This window comes from Taudactylus pleione, unplaced genomic scaffold (assembly GCF_031769625.1).
Source record: "Taudactylus pleione unplaced genomic scaffold, aTauple2 ptg000550l, whole genome shotgun sequence".
NCBI lineage: Eukaryota > Metazoa > Chordata > Amphibia > Anura > Myobatrachidae > Taudactylus > Taudactylus pleione.
This window is the reverse complement of record NW_028284952.1, coordinates 1,252,501-1,257,500: the sequence shown is the minus strand read 5'-3', so window position 1 is coordinate 1,257,500 and position 5,000 is coordinate 1,252,501. Positions and strand designations below refer to the sequence as shown.

The 5,000-nt window shown below is 37.5% G+C and overlaps 2 non-coding genes and 20 pseudogenes across 2 annotated transcripts; all 22 read right to left on the bottom strand.

The window, feature by feature from the left end:
* LOC148487732 (5S ribosomal RNA) overlaps positions 1-105 on the bottom strand; it is a 119-nt pseudogene extending 14 nt beyond the window's left edge.
* Positions 106-221: 116 nt separating this feature from the next.
* Positions 222-340, bottom strand: LOC148487731 (5S ribosomal RNA; annotated as a pseudogene).
* Positions 341-456: 116 nt separating this feature from the next.
* Positions 457-575, bottom strand: LOC148487730 (5S ribosomal RNA; annotated as a pseudogene).
* Positions 576-691: 116 nt separating this feature from the next.
* LOC148487729 (5S ribosomal RNA) lies at positions 692-810 on the bottom strand (annotated as a pseudogene).
* Positions 811-926: 116 nt separating this feature from the next.
* LOC148487728 (5S ribosomal RNA) lies at positions 927-1,045 on the bottom strand (annotated as a pseudogene).
* Positions 1,046-1,161: 116 nt separating this feature from the next.
* On the bottom strand, positions 1,162-1,280 carry LOC148487727 (5S ribosomal RNA; annotated as a pseudogene).
* Positions 1,281-1,395: 115 nt separating this feature from the next.
* Positions 1,396-1,513, bottom strand: LOC148487726 (5S ribosomal RNA; annotated as a pseudogene).
* A 116-nt stretch (positions 1,514-1,629) lies between these two features.
* LOC148487725 (5S ribosomal RNA) lies at positions 1,630-1,749 on the bottom strand. The gene has a single exon (XR_015870478.1). It is a non-coding gene; the product is annotated as a 5S ribosomal RNA (ribosomal RNA).
* Positions 1,750-1,865: 116 nt separating this feature from the next.
* LOC148487724 (5S ribosomal RNA) lies at positions 1,866-1,984 on the bottom strand (annotated as a pseudogene).
* Positions 1,985-2,100: 116 nt separating this feature from the next.
* Positions 2,101-2,220, bottom strand: LOC148487723 (5S ribosomal RNA; annotated as a pseudogene).
* Positions 2,221-2,336: 116 nt separating this feature from the next.
* On the bottom strand, positions 2,337-2,455 carry LOC148487722 (5S ribosomal RNA; annotated as a pseudogene).
* Positions 2,456-2,571: 116 nt separating this feature from the next.
* On the bottom strand, positions 2,572-2,690 carry LOC148487721 (5S ribosomal RNA; annotated as a pseudogene).
* A 116-nt stretch (positions 2,691-2,806) lies between these two features.
* LOC148487720 (5S ribosomal RNA) lies at positions 2,807-2,926 on the bottom strand (annotated as a pseudogene).
* A 116-nt stretch (positions 2,927-3,042) lies between these two features.
* On the bottom strand, positions 3,043-3,161 carry LOC148487719 (5S ribosomal RNA; annotated as a pseudogene).
* Positions 3,162-3,277: 116 nt separating this feature from the next.
* LOC148487718 (5S ribosomal RNA) lies at positions 3,278-3,396 on the bottom strand (annotated as a pseudogene).
* A 116-nt stretch (positions 3,397-3,512) lies between these two features.
* Positions 3,513-3,631, bottom strand: LOC148487717 (5S ribosomal RNA; annotated as a pseudogene).
* A 116-nt stretch (positions 3,632-3,747) lies between these two features.
* LOC148487716 (5S ribosomal RNA) lies at positions 3,748-3,867 on the bottom strand (annotated as a pseudogene).
* A 116-nt stretch (positions 3,868-3,983) lies between these two features.
* On the bottom strand, positions 3,984-4,102 carry LOC148487715 (5S ribosomal RNA; annotated as a pseudogene).
* A 116-nt stretch (positions 4,103-4,218) lies between these two features.
* On the bottom strand, positions 4,219-4,337 carry LOC148487714 (5S ribosomal RNA; annotated as a pseudogene).
* Positions 4,338-4,453: 116 nt separating this feature from the next.
* Positions 4,454-4,572, bottom strand: LOC148487713 (5S ribosomal RNA). Its single transcript, XR_015871192.1, has one exon. It is a non-coding gene; the product is annotated as a 5S ribosomal RNA (ribosomal RNA).
* Positions 4,573-4,688: 116 nt separating this feature from the next.
* Positions 4,689-4,807, bottom strand: LOC148487712 (5S ribosomal RNA; annotated as a pseudogene).
* A 116-nt stretch (positions 4,808-4,923) lies between these two features.
* Positions 4,924-5,000, bottom strand: part of LOC148487711 (5S ribosomal RNA) — a 119-nt pseudogene continuing 42 nt past the window's right edge.

Genomic DNA, 5,000 nt, shown 5'->3' with positions numbered 1-5,000 from the left:
GGTATTCCCAGGTGGTCTTCCATCCAAGTACAAACCAGGCCCAACACTGCATAGCTTCCAAGATCAGACGAGATTGGGCATGTCCAGTGTGGTTTGACTATAGGTGCTCAAAAGCATTAAATTTAGACCTCTATTACTTCTTAACTCAAGTAAATTCATTGATAAGTTCAAAAAATGTAATGTAAAATGTAATAGAAAATAATGTTATGGCTATATAAAATTACCTACAGCACCTGGTATTCCCAGGTGGTTTCCCATCCAAGTACTAACCAGGCCCAACACTGCATAGCTTCCAAGATCAAACGAGATTGGGCATGTCCGGTGTGGTGTGGCTATAGGTGCTCAAAAGCATTAACTTTAGACCTCTATTACTTCTTAACTCAAGTAAATTCATTGATAAGTTGAAAAAATTAAATGTAAAATGTAATAGAAAAGACTGTTATGGCAGTATAAAATTACCTACAGCACCTGGGATTCCCAGGTGATTTCCCATCCAAGTACTAACCAGGCCCAACACTGCATAGCTTCCAAGATCAGACGAGATTGGGCATGTCCAGTGTGGATTGGCTGTAGGTGCTCAAAAACATTAACTTTAGACCTCTATTACCTCTTAACTCAAGGAAATTCATTGATAAGTTGAAAAAATTAAATGTAAAATGTAATAGAAAAGAATGTTATGCCAGTATAAAATTACCTACAGCACCTGGTATTCCCAGGTGGTCTCCCATCCAAATACTAACCAGGCCCAACACTGCATAGCTTTCAAGATCAGATGAGATTGGGCACGTCCAGTGTGGTTTGGCTGTAGGTGCTCAAAACCATTAACTTTAGACCTCTTTTACTTCTTAACTCAAGTAAATTCATTGATAAGTTGAAAAAATTAAATGTAAAATGTAATAGAAAATAATGTTATGGCTGTCTAAAATTTCCTACAGCACCTGGAATTCCCAGGTGGTCTCCAATAAAAGTACAAACCAGGCCCAACACTGCATAGCTTCCAAGATCAGACGAGATTGGGCATGTCCAGTGTGGTTTGGCTGTAGGTGCTCAAAAGCATTAAATTTAGACCTCTATTACTTCTTAACTCAAGTAAATTCATTGATTAGTTGAAAAAATTTAATGTAAAATGTAATAGAAAAGAATGTTATTGCAGTATAAAATTACCTACAGCACCTGGTATTTCCAGGTGGTCTCCCATCCAAGTACTAACCAGGCCCAACACTGTATAGTTTCCAAGTTCAGACGAGATTGGGCATGTCCAGTGTGCTTTGGCTGTAGGTGCTCAAAAACATTAACTTTAGACCTCTTTTACTTCTTAACTCAAGTAAATTCAATGATAAGTTGAAAAATGAAATGTAAAATGTAATAGAAAAGAATGTTATGGCAGCATAAAATTACCTACAGCTCCTGGTATTCCCAGGTGGTCTCCCATCCAAGTACTAACCATCCCAACACTGCATAGCTTCCAAGATAAGATGAGATCGGGCATGTCCAGTATGGTTTGGCTGTAGGTGCTCAAATACATTAACTTTAGACCTCTATTACTTCTTAACTCAAGTAAATTCATTGATAAGTTGAAAAAATTAAATGTAAAATGTAATAGAAAAGAATGTTATGGCTGTATAAAATTACCTACAGCACCTGGTATTCCCAGGTGGTCTCCCATCCAAGTACTAACCAGGCTCCAACACTGCTTAGCTTCCAAGATCAGATGAGATTGGGCATGTCCAGTGTGGTTTGGCTGTAGGTGCTCAAAAACATTAACTTTAGACCTCTTTTAATTCTTAACTCAAGTAAATTCATTGATAAGTTGAAAAAATTAAATGTAAAATGTAATAGAAAAGAATGTATTGGCTGTCTAAAATTACCTACAGCACCTGGTATTCCCAGGTGGTCTCCCATCCAACTACAAACCAGTCCCAACACTACATAGTTTCCAAGATCAGACGAGATTGGGCATCTCCAGTGTGGTTTGGCTGTAGGTGCTCAAAAGCATTAACTTTAGACCTCTATTACTTCTTAACTCAAGTAAATTCATTGATAAGTTGAAAAAATTAAATGTAAAATGTAATAGCAAAGAATGTTATGGCAGTATAAAATTACCTACTGCACCTGGTATTCCCAGGTGGTTTCCCATCCCAAGTACTAATTAGGCCCAACACTGCATAGCTTCCAAGATCAGACGAGATTGGGCATGTCCAGTGTGGTTTGGCTATAGGCGCTCAAAAACATTAACTTAACACCTCTTTTACTTCTTAACTCAAGTAAATTCATTGATAAGTTGAAAAAATTGAATGTAAAATGTAATAGAAAAGATTGTTATGGCAGTATAAAATTACCTACAGCACCTGGGATTCCTAGGTGGACTCCCATCCAAGTACTAAACAGGCACAACACTGCATAGCTTCCAAGATCAGACGAGATTGGGCATGTCCAGTGGGGTTTGGCTGTAGGTGCTCAAAAGCATTAAATTTAGACCTCTATTACTTCTTAACTCAAGTAAATTCATTGATTAGTTGAAAAAATTGAATGTAAAATGTAATAGAAAAGAATGTTATTGCAGTATAAAATTACCTACAGCACCTGGTATTTCCAGGTGGTCTCCCATCCAACTACAAACCAGTCCCAACACTACATAGTTTCCAAGATCAGACGAGATTGGGCATCTCCAGTGTGGTTTGGCTGTAGGTGCTCAAAAGCATTAACTTTAGACCTCTATTACTTCTTAACTCAAGTAAATTCATTGATAAGTTGAAAAAATTAAATGTAAAATGTAATAGCAAAGAATGTTATGGCAGTATAAAATTACCTACTGCACCTGGTATTCCCAGGTGGTTTCCCATCCCAAGTACTAATTAGGCCCAACACTGCATAGCTTCCAAGATCAGACGAGATTGGGCATGTCCAGTGTGGTTTGGCTATAGGCACTCAAAAACATTAACTTAACACCTCTTTTACTTCTTAACTCAAGTAAATTCATTGATAAGTTGAAAAAATGTAATGTAAAATGTAATAGAAAAGAATGTTATGGCTATATAAAATTACCTACAGCACCTGGTATTCCCAGGTGGTCTCCCGTCCAAGTAGTAACCAGGCCCAACACTGCACAGCTTCCAAGATCAGACGAGATTGGGCATGTCCAGTGTGGTTTGGCTGTAGGTGCTCAAAAGCATTAAATTTAGACCTCTATTACTTCTTAACTCAAGTAAATTCATTGATAAGTTGAAAAAATTGAATGTAAAATGTAATAGAAAAGACTGTTATGGCAGTATAAAATTACCTACAGCACCTGGGATTCCTAGGTGGACTCCCATCCAAGTACTAAACAGGCCCAACACTGCATAGCTTCCAAGATCAGATGAGATTGGGCATGTCCAGTGTGGTTTGGCTACAGGTGATCAAAAACATTAACTTTAGTCCTCTTTTACTTCTTTACTCAAGTAAATTCATTGATAAGTTGAAAAAATTAAATGTAAAATGTAATAGAAAAGAATGTTTTGGCTGTGTAAAATTACCTACAGCACCTGGTTTTCCCAGGTGGTCTCCCAACCAAGTACAAACCAGTCCCAACACTGCATAGCTTCCAAGATCAGATGAGATTGGGCATGTCCAGTGTGGTTTGGCTGTAGGTGCTCAAAAGCATTAAATTTAGACCTCTATTACTTCTTAACTCAAGGAAATTCATTGATAAGTTGAAAAAATTAAATGTAAAATGTAATAGAAAAGACTGTTATGGCAGTATATAATTACCTACAGCACTTGGGATTCCTAGGTGGTCTCCCATCCAAGTACTAACCAGGCTCCAACACTGCTTAGCTTCCAAGATCAGATGAGATTGGGCATGTCCAGTGTGGTTTGGCTGTAGGTGCTCAAAAACATTAACTTAACACCTCTTTTAATTCTTAACTCAAGTAAATTCATTGATAAGTTGAAAAAATTAAATGTAAAATGTAATAGAAAAGAATGTATTGGCTGTCTAAAATTACCTACAGCACCTGGTATTCCCAGGTGGTCTCCCATCCAACTACAAACCAGTCCCAACACTACATAGTTTCCAAGATCAGACGAGATTGGGCATCTCCAGTGTGGTTTGGCTGTAGGTGCTCAAAAGCATTAACTTTAGACCTCTATTACTTCTTAACTCAAGTAAATTCATTGATAAGTTGAAAAAATTAAATGTAAAATGTAATAGCAAAGAATGTTATGGCAGTATAAAATTACCTACTGCACCTGGTATTCCCAGGTGGTTTCCCATCCAAGTACTAATTAGGCCCAACACTGCATAGCTTCCAAGGTCAGACGAGATTGGGCATGTCCAGTGTGGTTTGGCTATAGGCGCTCAAAAACATTAACTTAACACCTCTTTTACTTCTTAACTCAAGTAAATTCATTGATAAGTTGAAAAAATGTAATGTAAAATGTAATAGAAAAGAATGTTAGGGCTATATAAAATTACCTACAGCACCTGGTATTCCCAGGTGGTCTCCCGTCCAAGTACTAACCAGGCCCAACACTGCATAGCTTCCAAGATCAGATGAGATTGGGCATGTCCAGTGTGGTTTGGCTGTAGGTGCTCAAAACCATTAACTTTAGACCTCTATTACTTCTTAACTCAAGTAAATTCATTGATAAGTTGAAAAAATTGAATGTAAAATGTAATAGAAAAGATTGTTATGGCAGTATAAAATTACCTACAGCACCTGGGATTCCTAGGTGGACTCCCATCCAAGTACTAAACAGGCCCAACACTGCATAGCTTCCAAGATCAGACGAGATTGGGCATGTCCAGTGTGGTTTGGCTGTAGGTGCTCAAAAGCATTAAATTTAGACCTCTATTACTTCTTAACTCAAGTAAATTCATTGATTAGTTGAAAAAATTTAATGTAAAATGTAATAGAAAAGAATGTTATTGCAGTATAAAATTACCTACAGCACCTGGTATTTCCAGGTGGTCTCCCATCCAAGTACTAACCAGGCCCAACACTGTATAGTTTCCAAGT